The sequence below is a fragment of the Chenopodium quinoa genome, unplaced genomic scaffold (genome assembly GCF_001683475.1).
Source record: "Chenopodium quinoa cultivar QQ74 unplaced genomic scaffold, ASM168347v1, whole genome shotgun sequence".
Lineage (NCBI taxonomy): Eukaryota > Viridiplantae > Streptophyta > Magnoliopsida > Caryophyllales > Amaranthaceae > Chenopodium > Chenopodium quinoa.
Window position 1 is genome coordinate 413,293 of NW_018745323.1, and position 19,265 is coordinate 432,557.

General features: G+C 37.4%; 1 pseudogene; it reads right to left on the minus strand.

The window, feature by feature from the left end:
- Positions 1-229: 229 nt before the first annotated feature.
- Positions 230-10,959, minus strand: LOC110712466 (annotated as a pseudogene).
- Between the last annotated feature and the right edge of the window lie 8,306 nt (positions 10,960-19,265).

Below are 19,265 nucleotides of genomic sequence, written 5' to 3' on the forward strand. Positions count from 1 at the left end.
AATAATGCATTATATTGAAGAATCAATAAAAAAAAAAAAAGGAATTTCTTTATTTTTGTGGTTCATATTCAAGATTCAAAACTCACAAAAGTTGTCAAAAATGGGATCATGCCAACGTTATTATCACCTATAGAAGAATCATTTAACAAAAAGATTTATTGTCAAGATTAATGTCATATAGTAGAATAATACAAGTACTAGGTAGATTAATCATCAAATAATTTCAACATCCGCTGCTTATTCATAAGTCATAGCCTCCACTTCATGTCTTTCCATATCAAATAATTCAGTAGATAAATAACGTTCGCCGAAGCTAGGGAGAAGTACCTGCAAAATAAATATTTCGTATATAAGTTAAGTGGCTTGATAGGATGATATATACTACCTCCGTTACATATTATTTGCAACGATTAGACATTTTTCCTCTCTACTTTATGTCAAATTGTTGCAAATAATATGTAACGAAGGTAGTAGTATTATTGAACCCATAAATAACCCACATGTGAATGAAAGTATTATCCCACATTAAAAAAAATATGTAAGGGGAAGTATTGTGGTGTAAATCACACATTGTGCAAAATAATACTTCTTATACTTTTTCCACTTTATAAGACTAAGAATTTAATACGTAGTATTTTAATTGTCTTTTGATTTTGAAGCGGAACCTTCTCGGGGTTATAATTTATTACTCGTATGTTTTAAAAAAGACATGTTTATAAAAGATAGCAGAGCATATGAACAAACAAAAAAATACTCGTAATAAAGATTATAATCGACTTAAATGGAGTATAGAATAATTTTTGTTGTTCAATATTTTGATTATACGGAGTATAATAAGCCGAAATCAAAACTGAATTGCAGCAACTATCAAATTAGAGCTCGCGTCGTCATCACTATTATGGGTGGTCTGGGCGGCCGAAATCGAGGCAAGGGAGAGTGACGTTGGCCGAAATTGTGGCAGGGGAATGTGATGGAGGCCGAACTCGAGCCGGGGAAAGGGGAAGGAGAGAGGTGCCGGAATCGGGACGGAGAGATGATGTTATGGCTTGCCGGTGGTGCTTTTAATGTTGCCTGGTTTCGTGAAGGAGGGAGGCGGGTTGGTGGTTTACAGGAAGGGGTTCAGGCGCGCCGCCTGTGCCGACGCTGGCACCGGGGTTAAGGGTCTAGTTGACCGGAGCCACGGGGTAGGGGTGTCAAGAGTGGCGGGGAAGGCTTGGGTTGGTGGTGGTTTTTGAATAATTGATTAATTTATTTTTTCTTTTTAAAAAAATTAACTCTATTTAAAATTTATTTTAATTTAGGATTTTTTTTTTTTTTACTTTCATTAAAAGAAAAATCAAAAAATTATTTTTTACCACCAAAACTTTTAAAAGTTTTATTTTACCATAAAAAAAATTCTAAAAATTGTTTTTTTACCACCTATTGTCAAGAAAACTGTTAAATCTAGTTTTAAAAAAATCTTTGATTTTCATGCGTCAAACATGTTCTTTATAAGTTTAGGGGGTATTTTGGCCTTATTGATCCAATTTGAGGTCAAAATTGACAAAAAATAATAAAAAATGTCTTGTTTTACGAGTTTCAAGCATATCGAGGTATTTTTAACACGCAAAAGGAATCATTTTCAATTATAATTTGTCAATTCTGACATCAAATTGGATTCAAAGGACTAAAATGCTCCCCCCAAACCCCTAAAAACCATGTGTTTGGCACGAAAATCGAAGAATTTAAAAAATTTCTTCAGGTTTTTGACGGTAGGTTGTAAAAAATAATTTTTAATTTTTTTTGGGTGGTAAAATAAAACTTTAAAAAGTTTTGGTGGTAAAAAACAATTTTTTTTTTTTTTGTTTTTTTTTTTTGTGGTAAAAGTCAAAAAATCCTTTATTTTATTTTTTTGACAAATTGCAGGCTGATACGTGTCAAATAACTTGTTATAAAAAGTTACATGATTGGTTATGAGTTTATGACCTTTTTGAACGGAATGATATCAAAGATGGTGTTATGTAAAAGTAATCCAAATGTGAGATTATTTTAACGGACGCCCCAAAGATGGGATTATTCCGAATAATTTTTTCAGTAACTTTTAATTTCATGATGATATAAGTGAGCTAAAGGATTTTGTCACTTACAACAATTAATTTTCCAGCATATTCTTGCTTTTTTGCTATTTTAATAGCCGCAGCAACAGCAGCTCCCGAAGATATGCCAACCTATCACATATATTATGACACATAAAAGAGCATACATACACCCATCAGTAAGATGGCATAGGAATATCAAAAAAAGTGGCAAGTGGTGATAATAACCTTACCAGCAAACCTTCTTTCTATGCAAGAAGCTTTGAGGTTTCAATGGCTTCATCACTTGTTATCTAGACATGAATGATGAAATAAATGTAAGTGTTATATACGAGTAGTACTATACCATTACACTCTCTATGTTTGCATTGTTGTTAGAGCATCCCCATCAGTGAGGAGAATTTTGCTCATGAGCAAAATTGCAATATTTGATCCCCCACCAATGAGCAAATCAAAATATGCTCATGAGCATAATGAAATTTGCTCATCCTATGAGCAAAAATGAAAGTGAATAGTGAAATCGTGGGGCCCAGCAATAGTACTAACTGACTTTTTTTTTGCTTTTGACACCCTCAAAACGACGAGTTTTGGGGTTTTGTCTGAAGAAATGTCCCCCAAAACGACGCGTTTTGTTGGCAGCCAAGCAAAAAAAAAATAATTGCAGCTGCTGACAGGGGCGCATCAGTCCAGCGAATGAGAAGCTGACACGCGTCCCTGTTAGCTTGTTCCTCCAATCAAAAAATGTTACCGTTTAGCAACGGTAATTAAATTAAAACGGTAATTTGGCCGTTTTATAATTATTAAAAAAAAAAAATCAACGGTTATATTTTTTTTTGTCTACAAATAGAGATCCATTTTGACATATTTTGGTATAATTTCAAAAATCACAAAAACACTCAATATTACACTTAATCCCAGTTCTAGTGAGATTTATGTTATAATTTCTAATATAAAGTTGAGAAAGGTTATTTTTTTTTTTTGGTTTATTATTTTTAATTACTGTTTTTAGTACTTTAATAATTTTTCAAAACGTTATTAATGATATTTTAAGTAGCAATATTTTTTTAAGTTTAAAAAATCCAAAAAACTCTTTATTATTTTTACTCCCAAGTTTAGTTAGATTAAATTTTCATTTTCTAATATTACTCTTTATTTTTTAGTATAACTACTTTTTTTCTCAAAAAAAATAATATTTAATTACTTTTTGTAGCACTCGGAAATTATTTAAAACGTTATTAATGTTATTTTATTTTAATTTAGGTGTGCCTCTTAAGTATATATTGTTGCTTTTAATTTATTAAACAATATAATGGATCCAAACAACCCTAATTACAATCAACTTGCTCAACATTTTTCTGATTTAGGTGATGATTTCATTAGTAGTCCAAATTTTCAATTATTCCTATAAAGATTAGGCAACCCTTCTTCTCAAAATTCCGTTCATCAACCAACACCTCCACAAATTCCCAACAATGAAAACACTTTTTTTGAGCAACAAACTCCTCCCGTTACCGAAGGGAGCAACTCTGAGTACGATGTCAGCCAAGAGGAAGCTGTTCCGGAGACACCACAGTACCCTCCACCACCTCCAAGGATTCCGGCCAATCAGCCACTTGCCAAAGCGAGTCGCATTTGGTCGGTTGCTGAGGATGAAGCTCTAATTGGGTTCTACCTAGAACTAAGTGATGATGCGCTTCGTGGTACGAGCCAAAAGGCATCTGAACTATGGCGAAAAGTTCATGCAGCTTACTGTAAACTACAAGCTGAGAAACCGCATATTCTCCCGCCAAAACCTATGAAGAGTTTGGAGACACATTGGAGAAGAATGGCAGCTGATTTGCTACAGTGGACTAATTGCTATGAGGAGGCGGGCAAACTCCCTGAAAGCGGAAGTGGTTACAACGAAGCCGATCGAATTAAACACGCTTCTAAGTTGTTTTATATCTCCTCTAATCCACAACATAATTTTGCATTTCCACATGGAGTGGAAATGGTTAATAAAGATCCGAAGTGGAGGACTAAACTAAGATGGGGTCTGTCAAAAGAGGAAAGAAAGGTTGCGGTGCCGATGATGAGGAAGATAGCAGTGGAAGTGGGAAAAGGTCTAGGGCGGAGAGTGAGAATGAAATTCGTACTGATGGATTTATCTCCGGAGGATTACCACGACCAGACGGTGTCAAAAAAACGAAGGCTAAGCGTAAGGGCAAAGCAGTTGCTTCCGAAAGTGCAATATTGAGCATTAGTGAGCTGATAAAGGCGTGTACTGAGGTTAGAGAAAGGGAGGCGACTTAACGACAACAACGGTTGGAACTTGATAGAGAAAAGGAAAAGAGGAAGCAAAAACAAGTTGATTTAGCAGAGAAGAAGATGAATTTTGATATGCTTCAATCACTTTTAGCAAGGACAACACCACTCACTCCAGCTGAAGAGGCCCACAAGGACGAGTTACTTCAATTAGTCTACGGTAGAAATTGACTGTATTTCCTTAATGAGTTTATTTTCAATTAGTTGTATTATTTGGTTAGATTTGTTTAATTAGTTTATCTTTAATTAGCTTATCTTTATTTTGTTCAATTTTAATTAGTTTATTTTTAATTAGTTGTATTCTGAGTTTAGATTTGTTTAATTATTTTATCTTTAATTAGTATATCTTTATTTTGTTCAATTTTAATTAGTACTATTTTGAGATTAGCTTTCTTTACTTAGTTAATCTTTAATTAGTTTAATTTTTATGAGTTGTATTCATGTCCCTTGTCTTATTAGACATTGAGTAGTCATATGTCTTTCATGTCAGTTGTATAATTGTATTTTGAATAGTCAAGATTCTTTTCTGTCTTACTATCTTAAGTGTCATTGAATTGTCAATCATGTTTTATCACTCATTGAATTGTCAATCATGTTTCATCAGTCATGGAATTGTCATTCATATTTTGGACTTGTCATTGAGTTTTCATGCTTATAAATGATAGTGATACCATCTTACGCAAATATAATCCAACTCCTCAAAAATATCCAAACACCCAAGTAACCAGCAAACACAATGTTTTCCATTAGCTCAACCTCCAGCTCGTCTGATTCTGATCAATACGTTGAATTTGATCATTTAGTTGACGAATTTGTCACAACCCATCTACCAACTTTGTTGTATAACAACCAAACACAACCCAACCCGTATTCGATGTTGAATGTGTTCCAGAGCGTAGAGGGGATACGGATAGAAGAGATAGGGAAAAGGGGCATGTTCAATTATTTAATGATTACTTTGCAAGTAATCCAGTTTATAGCGACAAACAATTCCGGCGTAGATTTCGAATGCAACGACCTTTGTTTTGTAGGATTATGAACAAGGTGGTCGAGGGGGATCAATTCTTCCATCAGCGTAGGAATGCAGCTGGAAGGCTTGGGTTATCACCGTTGCAGAAATGCACCGCTGCGATTAGAATGTTGGCGTACGGTACCTGTCCAGATGCGGTGGATGAATATCTGCGCATTGGCGAAACTACCTCCAGATTGGCTTTGCAACATTTTTGTCAAGGGGTTATTACACATTTTGAAGCTGAATATCTCAGAAGTCCCACCGACGAAAATTTAAGGAGAATCTTGCATCAAAATAAAATGCGAGGTTTTCCCGGTATGATAGGTAGCATTGACTGCATGCATTGGGAGTGGAAGAATTTTCCTATGGCTTGGAAAGCACAATACGCAGGCCGTAATAAAAATGCAACCCTCATTCTGGAGGTCGTTGCAGATCAAGATTTATGGATTTGGCATGCATTCTTTGGGATCCCGGGATCTTGTAATGATCTTAATGTCCTTTACCGATCTTTGGTCTTTGATGATGTTCTTCATGGTCGGGCACCTCCAATTCATTTCACCGTGAACGACCATGAGTACAACTTGGGCTGTTACTTAGCAGATGGCATTTACCCAAAATGGGCTACTTTTATTCAAGGTATAACACTTCCACAACTTTAAAAGGATAAATTATTTGCTGATAAACAAGCTGCAGCTCGGAAGGACATTGAACGGGCTTTTGGGGTTTTACAGGCTAGGTTTGCCGTTCTACGACAACCCTCCCTTGCGTTTAACGAAGACATATTGTGTGACATAATGAAAGCTTGTATCATTATGCACAACATGATTGTCGAAGATGAACGACACAACTATGCTCGGGCCGAAGTTTTAAGAAGGTACTATGAACAAGATTGCCCGCAAATTACAAGACCCACTACAAGTGCTACAGTTAACAACAACGAGCCTTTTGAATTCAATGTTGGCCAACCGCCAAATGTTGATTTCGACACGTACGTCCACAAAAGAATGTCACTACGTGATAGAGACACTCATGTTCAATTAAAAGCGGATTTAGTGGAACATATTTGGCAAAAATATGGTTCTATTAATGAGTAAAAAAAAAAATTTGTCGTAAGATTACAATTTAATAGAGTATTAATCGTACGTTTAAAATCTAGGTTCGTTATTGGTTTATAGTATTAAATGTATTCGTACGCTAATTAAATTTTATGTTGTATTAAATTTATAATTAATTAGCGATTAAATTTCAATATTATGAATGAATTTTTAATAATTGTATTAAATTAAATAAAAGTATAATTGTAATTAGTACCCATAAATATTCATTTAACCAAAACATAATAAATATTAATAGGGTGATGTGTAAGAGAGAGAGATATTGGTGGGGTATGTGAAAAAGTAGGAGAGAGATTGATGAGCATTTTTTTTTTGCTCACTAGTGGGATAAATTTTGCTCACTAAAAATGCTCATGAGCAAATTTAGTTGGGAAGAGAGAGAAAGTGGGTAGAGAGAGAATGAGGAGAATTTTTTTTGCTCACTAGTGGGGATGCTCTTATGGGGCCAAAACAAAGTACTACCTTCGTTAACTAAAAGTTGCAACTTTGGAATATTATATGTCTCACAAATAATACCTCAAAGTTGCAACTAAAAGTTAACGAAGGTAGTATTAGTATTCTAATATTGAGCTGCAACAAATGTAACCTCGCTCTTTCTGCGACTCTGCATCTTTTTTAGAAAATAGAGGTGACTCTTTTGCTTTTTTAATTTTTGTTAGAATTACTTTGTGTAGTTTTTAAAAATCAATTTTTTATAATACGTAATTGAATATATTAATGAGTAGATATATGTGCAATATAAATAAACTGTACAAAAACCAAATGTAACCAACAAAAAGATCGAGATGTACCTAGGAAGTATTGCGGAGAAATTATTAATTCTTTGGAGTTTGTGCTCAAAGATAGGGAGAGGGATTTTTCCCTTAAAAAATTAGGGAGGGGAGACACTTTTTTTTTTTTTTTTTTTTTTTGTGCAAATTTAAGCCACAACTTAATTCAGTCTTGGTCTCTTCACCTCAAAGATGATATTCAATAAAAATTAGCTTTAATCAATAAAAATCAGTAAACCTAAATATAATATAAAATCAATAAAAATTAGTTTTAATCGGTAAAAATAATTTCAATTCAGTTTAATTAAGTTGAAAATAAATAGGGTCTTTTAAAGCCATGTTCTCTTCACCTTAAAAAAATAACATTCTATAAAAATCAGCATAAATAAAGTTCAATAAGTAAAATCAGATTTAATTAGTAAATATAAGTTCTATTCAACAAATACATTTTAATTAGTAAACCCAAAAAATAAATACAACAAAGAATAATTAAATTTTAATTAGTAGAAATATGTTTCAATTATTAAGATCAATTTCAACTCAAAACAATTTTAGGTCAGTAAAATTAAGTTGAAGGAAATAGGGTCTAATTAACACTTTTACTTTTCTCAATCCATATAATTATGTCACACTTTAAAATAATACATTTTTAATTAGTAAACCCAAAGAATAAATAATATACAACAAAGAATAATTAAAATCAGTTTTAATTGGTAGATATATGTTTCAATTATTAAGATCAATTTCTAACTCAAAACAATTTAAGGTAAGTAATAGGAAGTATTAAATTGAAGGAAACAACGCCTAACACTTTTACTTATCTCCATCCATAAAATTAAGTTACACTTTACAATTAAGTTTCTTGAAAATCGTTAGAGATTATCAAATGTTTAACAGGAGTTTGCCAAAGCAAAATGTTACAAGAAATCCATCCTCAAAGAAGAGAAAGTGCAGGATTTTAAACCTTACCTTAACAACTTCCTCGAGTATGTCAAAGTTCAATAATGGAGGGATGATACCTGCACCAATTCCTTGGATTTTGTGCATACCTATGGCAAGTAAAGCATCAATTTTACTTAGCTAGCAAAGTATGTAGCAAAATGCATAAGGTGATTCAGTGCTCCTTCCAAAATCATTTACTTCCTCGGTTTTTTAAACACATCACTTTTCTTTTAGTGTCGTTTTTCTTTTAGGGAAACTATTTCGTTTACCCCTAAGGTTTAGAAAATTACACAATGTACCACCGAGGTTTGTAAAATAAGGCACCAAATACCCCTAAACTTGTAACATATGTTTACTTTGTTAACTTGAGACACCCTAAGTATTAAATTCTATTGAATTATTATACTTTAGTGCTATTGTGATTCTAAAACACTAATTATCATGTAAATTTATTTAGTAAATCAAAATGCCAACACTAAAAAGTTTTGGATTTGGAATGACCAATAATGGAGTTTAAATTTTGATGTAATTAATGCTTTTAGGAGTTTTAATGCATAAACATATAAAGTGGTAAAAGGGGGCCAATGTGTTGGCATAATTTAGTTTGATAAGTTAATGAAATGCGCATTAGTTGGTTGGGAAGGGTATTTCGTGCAATTTTTTGTTACAAATTTCAAGGATACATTATGAATTCAATAGTTTTTAGAGGTACACATTGCATTTTTGTAAACATCAAGGATACACGAAACAATTTCTTTTTTTATTGCATCATTTCTTGTTTTGGAAACTTTTCACCCTTCTTTCTTCACATGTTACATTATTATCCACTAACAATTACTTTAATCTTTCTTTTTCCTACAATGTCCCTGTACCTACTCACATCATCTTTTCTTATTATTTCTCTCTTTCTTCTACCTAAAGGTGGGCATGGGCCGTGCCGGCACGTGGGCGACACGGGCCCATCACGACGCCGGCACGGCACGGCGGCCCACATGTGGGCTGTGGGTCGTGCCGTGAACAAAAAAAATCAGTTTTGGCACGAGCGGCACGCGGCACGACGGTCAACACGGTGGCCGGCACGCCGGCACGGTACGTGGCATGGCCCGAGGCCCATATTTACTCACCATTATACACTATTGTACAATTTTTGTAATATCGAACTTCGTATTCCGTATAATAAATGAAGTTATTCACCAAATATTGTAAGATTTTTAATTATCATTAATTATTTGTATTATCGATTTATCGTACCGGCTCCCGGCATATAATAAAATAAGTTATTCTTCAATTTTTTGTGTTTTTGGATTATCGCACTCGTAATTTTTTTTATTATATGTATTGTTGTTTTTCGCTAAATTAGTAAAATTGTTTTTATTTGTTTATATAAACTTAAACATAATTAGATAAATAATTTATATAACCTTAATTAAAATAAAGTTGTTCTAAACAAAATATATTAACATTAACATAAACATAAATTAATAACATTATTTATATAAAATTAAGTTGTACTAAAAAATATATATCGTTTTTTTATTTACTTTTATTATTTAAAAAATAAATAAAAAAAAAATTAAAGTGGCACGGTTTGGCCCATGGCCCGCAAGGCACGTGGGCTGTGCCGTACCGTGGGCTGGGGTGTGCCAAAATTAGGCACGGCACGGCCCGGAACGGCCCGTTGCCCATGTTTACTTCTACCCCACTCTACATATAATAATAACCAATTCAACTCAAATTTTCTAAAACTTTGTGCCGGTATACACTTAAAAAAATGAAGGGAGTGTATTATTATTAAATTAATTATACTATGATAATCTGTAATAGAACATTATCCAATAATAAATCCAACAATATCCTCAATATTATTAAATTAATTAAACGGTACAATCTCACCGGGCTTTTCTCCGTTTATGACTGCACTTTCAGCTGGCTCCACACCATAAACCTGATAGTAAATCGATCATGTCATCATAGTTAAACAAATTAGATACTTCCTCATTCTTTTTAGATGCTGCACTTTTTTTTTCCCCGGTTTCTTATGCAATTTTTCATTAACTTGATAAAGAGTATTTCACGGACTCTAAGCAAATGTTGTGAGGGAAGAAATGTAAGTGTAGCATCTAATTTGGAATTGTCAAAATAGAGAAGTGTAACATAAAAAATAAAAAAAAAATGAAGTAATTCTATTAAAGCTCTAAAAAAAATACTCACAAAAAAAGTTACAATACAGCAATTGAAGACATATAAACAATAAAATCAACGAATATAAAAGATAAAACAGCTAATTGAATTAACACTACACCAATGCTCTATAATCTACTTTCTCCATTCTTTTTTACTTGACCCGCTTTGACTTTTATACTATTCACCACTCCTCCTTTAACCGTCTTTTGTGAATAATTTATAAGAAAAAATATGTTCATGTTGGATATTTTGAATTCTTCTCGAGAAGTATTATCATAATATATAATTTTTATAATTTTTACTTATGGAGAATTAAAGTTATTAATCGTTGAAGTTTTGCATTGGCAAGCGTATAAAAGAAACAGGTCAAGTAAAAAATAACAGAGGAAGTATATATTATGGTGCAAGAACAAGGATTTCCGTACCCTTGGGTTTGCAGGATTCTCTGTTTGATTAACCATGAATCCGCCTGGTGTTCTTTCCACTAAATCTTTGCATTTCTTCTCCGAATCGAACCAATTCTTGTTCGGATCCATGAGGTGCAACTCCGCCCCCATAGCTCGAAGAACTATTCGTCTCTCTAGACTCGCGTTTGAAGGCACTACTAGGATTAGCTTATAACTAAAATCAGAGCTGAAATCTAGAACTGAATTCAGATATGAAGTTCAGAACTGAATCCAGAATTGAATTCAGAACTAAATTCAGACCTGATTTTTTGGAAGTTTGAATTCAGAACTAAATTCAAAACTGAATCCAGAACTGAATTCAAAACTAAATCCATTATACTGCTTGTCTGCCCTGCTCCCCTGCTGCTTGCTGTCCTGCTCCCCTGCTGCTTGCTGTCCGTTCCCCTACCTAAGTTGAATGCCTGAGATGTCTAGACTTATCTTCCATCTTTTGCTGCTATATCATGCTGCTATATTTGAGCCTAAAACCATGATATAAAGCATGATGGAATGGAATATTATTTTATCTGTGGTTCTATATTAATGAATGTGTGGGATTTCTTTGCTAAGGTTGAGTAAAGATTGAGGCTGCTTTAGATATTGTGAGTCGCTCTGATAATGTTCATAGAATAGATTAGCAATATAATGAGATTTAGGGATTCATTTACTACATAAGAAATAGCTCTTGAGTTTTTAAGGGAGAATGAATACTTTACCTAAAGAACCTGAATCCAACATAATGGTTTTGTCCATTTTTTCTCAACACTTACTAGCTAACATGTCAACTTCCAATCTGTTTCCTTTGTTTAGCTAACATGTCAGCTTCCAATATGTCAGCTAGCTTGTCTTCAGGGGGAAATCATTGATGTTTCTTTCTTGGCAGTTTGATTTTTTTTAAAATAAAACGCACATATGGTTTTCAATTAATGATTGATTATACTGTTATGATATGAATGATTAGCATTTTCAAGTCCTATAAGGTCATCTTTGTGCACATGTTATTTGATAATATCTTATCTCGATAGATGATTAGGATTCTCTTCTTATATTTCTTCAGGCACTAGTATAATTACTAAGAAAAAATGTGAACTTCACTTAAAATGTTGAGTGCTTTTCCTGTGTTCTAATAATAAGTGTTGAAAGCATAAGTAGCATGAGCAAATACATTATCAGGCTCATAGCAAGTCTCGCCTGCAATAAAGGGGAACAATCCTCTTGTCAACTCCATCTCTTGCACTACAATAAGTCTGGTTTGTTGTATTATTAGACAAAACAGACCCATACTGATATAGACTGGCTTCCCATTTGCATCGAATAATCCCCAATTCTTTTCTGAGGTGGCCCCATCCTTTGGCATCCCCCTTAGACTGCCAGCCTGATGTTTGGGTAATGCTTGTGTGTGTGTGTAAGATTGTTGTTACAAGACTGCCAGCCTGACGTTTATAAGATTCCTGTTGTAAGTGTTGGCATTCTCAAAGACGTTTGTGTAATGCTTGTGTGTGAAATTCAAAAATGCTTGTGTGTGTGAAATTTAGAGCTTGTGTGTGTGTGTGTGTGTGTGTGTGTGTGTGTGTGTGTGTGTGTGTGTGTGAGTGTGTGTGTGTGTGTATAAGCCTATATTGTGTAATGTACTAATTTATAATTTGTATTTTTTTTAAGATTGGAAAAGGCAATGTAGGTGCAACAAGAGAATAGGCCGGGACACTTGAGCATCAAAACAAGCAACTAAATCGTCTATAACGCCGTCATCTATCTATTTTGGTTTTTAGTCTTATTTATATTAGTGATGTATTTATTTAGGGATTGGACAAGCTACTATAATATGCGACTTTTTTTTATTATTATTTTTATTAATTGTGTTGATGTTTTCTTTTATAAATTTGGTAATTAACTACGCACTCTTATTATTATTGATTAATTATTGTTTTTTTTAATCTCATCTAGTTATATAGAATATTTGTTTATTTTTATTTTAATGTTATTAATTTAATTTATGATAAATTTAAGGCTTAATTAGAAAATAACACCTGCAAAAAGACCCGATTTTGTTTATAACACCTTAACATTTCGAAATTTTATTATAACACCTACAAAAATCCCAAAATTTTGGTTTCACCACCCACTAACGGATTTTTGGATGGAAACCGTTAGTGGGACCCACTAGGGACACGTGTCAGTTGTTTATTGGCTTAAAAATAAAAATTAGGGGTTTTTTTTTATTAATTTTTATTTTTAAGCCAATAAACAACTGACACGTGTCCCACTAACGGTTTCCATCCAAAAATCCGTTAGTGGGTGGTGAAACCAAAATTTTGGGATTTTTGTAGGTGTTATAATAAAATTTCGAAATGTTAAGGTGTTATAAACAAAATCGGGTCTTTTTGCAGGTGTTATTTTCTAATTTGGCCTAAATTTAAATAACTATAATGTATATATGATTGTAATATTTTAATAAAAGGAAAAAAAAGCTTAAAAAAAATTCTAGACGCTTTTTAATGTCTACATATTTGCACATTTTCAAATTTCAAAGAGTTTCTCGCCATACCATAGGCTAACACGAATAAACGCAAGACAACAAAAAGCGTCGCTAAATTTGATTATGTGGACATGAAAAAGCGCCGCTAAAAAACTACACACATTTGGGATAATGCGCGAAATACGTAATTTTCAACGCTTCGTATATTAGTTTGGACACTAAAAAGCGTCGAGAATCTCGACGCTTTTTTGTGTCCCTGAAAAATTTTCGACTCACGGATTTTCGACACTTTTTTGCAGCGTCGAGAAATAATTTTTCGACGCTTTTTAGCGTCGAAAGAAGGCCTAAAAAGCGTCCAGAAAACACACTTTTTGTAGTAGTGAGGGGGAGTGTAGTGGTGTAATGAAATCCCACATTGAAAGAATTCAAGAATTACCAACACTATATAATACCAAGGGGCTACTCCCCTCATTGCCATATGGTTTTGAGGTGGAACCTCCTTGGTCTTGTAAAGTGGTAGACTTGCACTCTCCCGTGACGGGTGCGGCTCAGACCCGTATTTAACATGGTATCAGAGTCAGACCCACGATCTCAAGATTGGGGCCTTAATGGCTATACAAATTTTTACCTACACCCCGCGGCAGGGAACACTACCTGCACCACCCCCCACCCTCCGCACGTGCCTCGCTCCTGCCCTTTTTCATTTATGAATTTCTTGCAAATTTTTATAACATGTTCATTTTTAAATTGGTAAATGTTCATTTATGTATCATTAGATGTTCTTTTTTATAACAAGGATTTATTGTTCAAATTAATATAGTTTCCAAATTGAATTCTAAGAATTTTCTATTAAAAAAAGGAGAGAAAATTAATTTATATAGATTACTGCGTTCAAATCATTTTTATTGTAAGAAGCATTGCATCATCTAATGTTCATTTTTGTTTATTCGTGTTTCAACAAATGTTCATTTTTGTATCATCAAATGTTCATTTCAAGAGTTATGTGTAAGTTTCATATTAAGATGTATAGTATACAAATACATACGTCTTAGAATTCTACTTATTTAAATAAAACGTTGTTAAAAAATAATTTTCAATATAAAATAAATTTAATTTAATTACAATAATAACACATTTATATATAACTATACTATTACATGTTGTTTAGGGTAATTTTACCCTGCCACGTGGCCCAATCAGAGGATGACACGTGTCAGACTCAGAATGGTCCAGAGTGGACCAATCCCTGCTTGACACGTGTCACTCCAGAAATAAGGGGAAAAACGGCGGCCTTCAGGCCCAAATCCCGAGAACGCCGCAAAACACACAGCCCACCAATGATTAGGGTTCAGTGACCTAATCAGGGGCACAATTTCCAAAGATCCTATAAATAGGAAGATGTCCCTCATTTTGAGGGCACGTTTTACCATTTATTACACTTGCATTCTCTTACATCAGAGAAACACCTGAGCTTGGAATCCGAGCAGATACCCACCTTAATTTCCGTCCTCTTTAGTCCTTTTCAAGTTACTAACTTGACCGTCGGAGGCGGAGCTCCAACCACATCGGAGTCTCCGTTATTTTGCAGGTACAGCTCAGCCGGATCAGACTTCGTGACGTAACTCTCCAGAGGGACAAAAACACCCAAAACATTTGGCGCCGTCTGTGGGGAGAGTACCTCGAAGATGGTTCAAGAGTCTGTACCACCCCCTAACCGTCTGGGCGATGACCCAGAAGTTTTTACTGACCAGGAGGATGAGGATCCTCAGGTCGAAACCTTTACAGCCGAGGATGGCTTGCTCAGAATCAAGAGCATCCTGCCCAGAGATATTCTGGAGCGGGGTGCCACCCAGGCGGGTCCAAGCCGACCCATTGGGCAACCGGAAGGGGAAACCCAAACGGCTGCTGGATCAACCCTTGTCACCCGAGACGAACTCATGAGATTCATGACAAGTTTCAAGGGTGAAATTAAAGAGCTGATCACCAAAAGTCGGGCTGGCCCAAGTAAAGGTCAGTCGGCGAAGAAGACTCCTCCAGAGAAGGGGAAGTCAGTCAGAAACCGGCAGCCCACTCCTCATCCAAAGGAGAAGCCAGCCGGGACCATTGATTGGTCAAAAATTCTCCTTCCTGGGAAGAACACCAATAACACTCGCCGGACTCAGCAGCCGGTGAGAAGTAAAAAATCAACTCTTGATGCCAGAGAGATCATAAACCGGAAGAGAAACCAGTCGCTGTCTGAGTCGGCTTCAACGTCGAACTTCCCAGACAGCTTCAACAATAACTCTGCCGGGAATGCATCTTCCTTGCATGAGAGTCAGACAGGCGGTAATACCGTCCATTCTGGCCCTCATATGATTGGAGTTGTACCGTATGTGCCTACTCAGGTCTACGGCCAGTATCCCCCTCATTTCATGCAGCCAGCCTTCTTTGGAGGTCAGGCGGCATATCCAAATTTCCAGCCATTGGACTGGCAGCTTTGTCTGCTGCGCCTGGGTGAACATCCTTCTGCGTTCACCCGGGAGATAACCAAGGCGGCCCAGCCGGCCAAGGTTAAGAATGTGTTGGTTGGTACCTATGATGGTACCACCAACCCGGAAGACCACCTCATGGCTTACACCAACCTCATGTATCTGCAGGGGTTGGATGATACCACTTGGTGTCGGTGCTTCTCGGCTACATTGAAGGGAATTGCCCAACAATGGTTTGGCAACTTGCCGGCCGGATCCATCGATAGTTTTAGGAAGCTCGCCTTCCTGTTTGGTTCCAACTTCTCAATGAACATCCCTGCTAAGAAAACAAGCCTTGATTTGAGCACTGTTAAGCAGGAAGAGAGAGAAGGGCTGCGCTCATATGTCAGGCGGTTCAATCTGATAAGAATTCAGATTCAAGGACTGTCTGACGAGGTAGCTTTTACAGTTTTTTTCAAAGGTCTGAGAGACGGGTCGACCTTTAAGTTCGAACTAGTCAGAAAAGGGGCTTTCACCTTACAGGCGGCCATGAGGGAGGCGGAAAGCTACATCCAAGCTACCGACCTCTGCTCGCCTGGTAGCCAGTCGGACTCCAAGAAGTCCAAAAAACAGAAAGACAGCCGGTCAGCTCAGCCGACCAAAAACAAAGAAGAGAGCAAGAAAAGAAAAGAAGTTTGGGCGGTCACTGACTCTGATCAGCCGTCCCAGAAGAAAAAGAAAGAATTTAAACCGTACGTTCCCAAGTACGAGTTTAATCAAGACTGCAACTCCATCCTCATGGAAGTAAAGGACCGGCTGTCCATTGAAAAGCCGAATCCAATGAAGAGTTCTGTACAGTCACGGAACAAAAATAAATTCTGTCAATTCCATGAGGAGGTTGGCCATGACACCAACGACTGCTTTAGTCTTCAGCGTGCGTTGGACCGTCTGGCTGACAAAGGGCTGTTGAAGTCATACATTTCTAAATCCCCAACCGGGGCAAAAAAGAAAAACAAGGGTCAGTCCTTTAAGACTACCCCCGCCTGCTAGTAGTTCGGATACCAACAAGGAGCCGGTCTACACTATAGCAGGCGGGTTCTCATGTGGTGGCCCTACCATCCGGGGCACCAAGAGCCATCTTTGAAAGATGGACAAAGATGATGATGAGCAGGCACCTGCCAGCTCCTCCTTCCCAGACGTCTTGATCACTGAGAAGGATAGGGGCAGCGTCCGCCGCCCGCATGATGACCCGGTGGTCATTGAATGTAAGGTTGCCAACCAGCTGGTTAGATGGATCCTTATAGACACCGGCAGTTCATCAGACATCATCAGCCTCCAGTGCTTGCAAAAGCTGAAATATAATGTCAGAAGCATGCATCCGGTCACCCACCCCTTGGTTGGTTTCGGGGGTGGGATGGTCTACCCAGCCGGAAGAATTGACTTACCCATCCGGTCGGGAAAGAAGGGCCAAGGACGACATATTGTCGTCAGATTCTTGGTCGTTGAGAAGTTGACCGCCTACAACATTATCCTTGGTCGGCCGACCCTCAACGTAGCCAAGGCAGTAATCATCCCATCTCTCATGCTCATCAAGTATGAGAGGGATGACGGCACTGTGGGTTCCATGAATGGGGATCAGAAGACGGCTCGAGAGTGTTATCTCTCAGCCGTTAGAGACACTGTGGCCCCAGACGGCCAGGAACCAATAGACCTTGACAATGTCAAGGATGCCGACCCTGCACATGTCCCACAAGCAGCCGGGAAGAAAATAAAGGCACCTCTGCTGGTGGAGGTGAAGAAAGAGAAAAAATAGCAATCACTGACCGGTGAACGGTCAGATGAGCTCCGCCCTCAACCGGCTGGTGAAAGTATCGATCTCGTTCTGGATGAAAGCCGTCCAGGACGTACTATGAAGGTTGGGATGGTTGCTCATGCTACTTTGGGTGCAAGCTTGCACCTTCTGCTGAAGGAATTCAAAGACATTTTTGCCTTTGAAATGGAAGAGATGCCAGGTGTCAGCCCCGATCTCGTTGTCCAAAAACTCGCCGTGGACCCCAAAAAGAAGCCCATCCGGCAAAATAAAAGAAACCACGGCGAGGAAAGAAGCCAGGCGGCAGCTGCCGAAGTCAAAAAGCTGCTAGACGCCAGGTTCATCCGGCCTTGTAATTTTCCCGACTGGGTGGCCAATGTGGTCCTTGTTAAGAAACCGAATGGGACCTGGCGCATGTGTGTTGATTACACAGACCTCAACAAGGTGTGTCCAAAGGTTAGTTACCCGCTTCCAAAGATCGACAGTCTGGTCGACTCTATAGTCGGTCACGCCTTGATGAGCTTTATGGATGCCTACTCCGGCTTCCATCAGATACCCCTGTGGAAGAAAGATCAAGAGAAGACGGCCTTCTTCACTAATCAGGGGTTATTCTGTTATACTGTGATGCCGTTTGGCTTGAAAAATGCGCCTGCCACTTTCCAACGGATGATTAATACGGTCTTCATTAATCAGATTGGGAGGAATGTGGAGGCGTACATTGATGACATGATAGTCAAATCCAAGCTACAGACGGATCACCTTGCTGATCTCCGAGAAACATTCACCACCCTCAGGCGGCATAGGGTTATGTTAAATCCTAAGAAATGCATCTTTGGTGTTGAGTCTGGGAAGTTTCTCGGATTCCTGATTGATCAAAGGGGGATAGAGGCTAACCCTGAAAAGATACAGGCGGTGATAGACATGAAGTCACCCCGTTCTGTCAAGGAAGTGCAGAGGCTCACCGGCTGTCTGGCCGCCTTGGGGAGGTTCCTCGGCCGGTCAGGCGACAAGTGCCTCTACTTCTTCCAAGCAATCAGGAAGAAGACCAGATTTGAATGGGGGGATGAGGCTGAGACGACATTCCAGAGGTTGAAAGAGCATTTACATTCTCTACCTAGGTTGGTCAGTCCTTTACCTAGGGAGACGTTGTACATGTACTTAGATGTCTCAGATCATGCCCTCAGTGTCGTTCTCCTTGCTGAGCGAGACGACGTGCAGCTTCCGGTTTACTTCATTAGCCATGTTCTTAAAAATGCTGAACTGCGGTATCCCATGGTTGAAAAATTTGGCCTTGCTCTGTATATGGCTTTCAAAAAATTTAAGCCCTACTTTCTGGCACACCCGGTGGTGATTCACACCGACCAGCCACTCAAGCGGCCAATGTCTACCTTGGGCTCATCCGGAAGAATGTTGAAATGGGCTATTGAAATGCAAAGTCTTGAAATCACTTACGAACCAAGAAAGGTAGTGAAAGGTCAGGCGTTTGCCAACTTCATTGTTGAAATGACCCATCCGGTGGCTCCGGATAATCTTGATCAGGTTTGGAAAGTGTATGTAGACGGGAGTTCTACTAAGAACGGCTGTGGTGCAGGCGTATACGAGTCTCCTGAAGGGGACAGATTTGAGTATGCACTACGCTTTAAATTTCAAGCCTCTAACAATGAGGCGGAATATGAAGCCCTGC